Source organism: Nannospalax galili, unplaced genomic scaffold (genome assembly GCF_000622305.1).
Source record: "Nannospalax galili isolate Female #2095 unplaced genomic scaffold, S.galili_v1.0 scaffold1076, whole genome shotgun sequence".
In the NCBI taxonomy this organism is placed as follows: Eukaryota; Metazoa; Chordata; class Mammalia; order Rodentia; family Spalacidae; genus Nannospalax; species Nannospalax galili.
In genome coordinates, this window is record NW_008338348.1 from 200,365 (window position 1) to 200,890 (window position 526).

Consider the following 526-nt stretch of genomic DNA (forward strand, 5'->3'; position numbering starts at 1 on the left):
AGGCATATAGGAAGCACCCAAAGAGCACAATCCCTCTGCGTGATCTCTTTAAGAGTGAAACCATTTGAGGAGCTGGAGAGATGGCTCAGCGGTTAAGAACATTGACTGCTCTTGCAGAAGACCCGGGTTCGATTCCCAGCATGCACATGGCAGCTAACAACCAGTTGTAATTCCAGTTCCAGGGCATCTGACGCCCTCTTTTGACCTCCTGGGGCACTGCACAACACAGGTGTACTTACACACACACAGGCAATACACTCATACACACAAAATAAAAATAATAAATAAAATATTTTTTAAAAAGAATAGGAGGTAGGAATTGGCTAGGCAGTTAGGGTAAAAAGACCCCAAAGAAAAGTAGCCAGTTTCTTGGCTAAAGCTCACAGTGTCTTTGGGCCTCTTAGCAACATACTGTTCCAAAGGCCAAAAATGTCAAAAATATTTGGGAGCTTTTATCTAATCCTTAAATGATTTTTAGGGTTACCTTTTCAGAGGGGGGAATGTTAGAGTAGCAAAAAGCCCCATA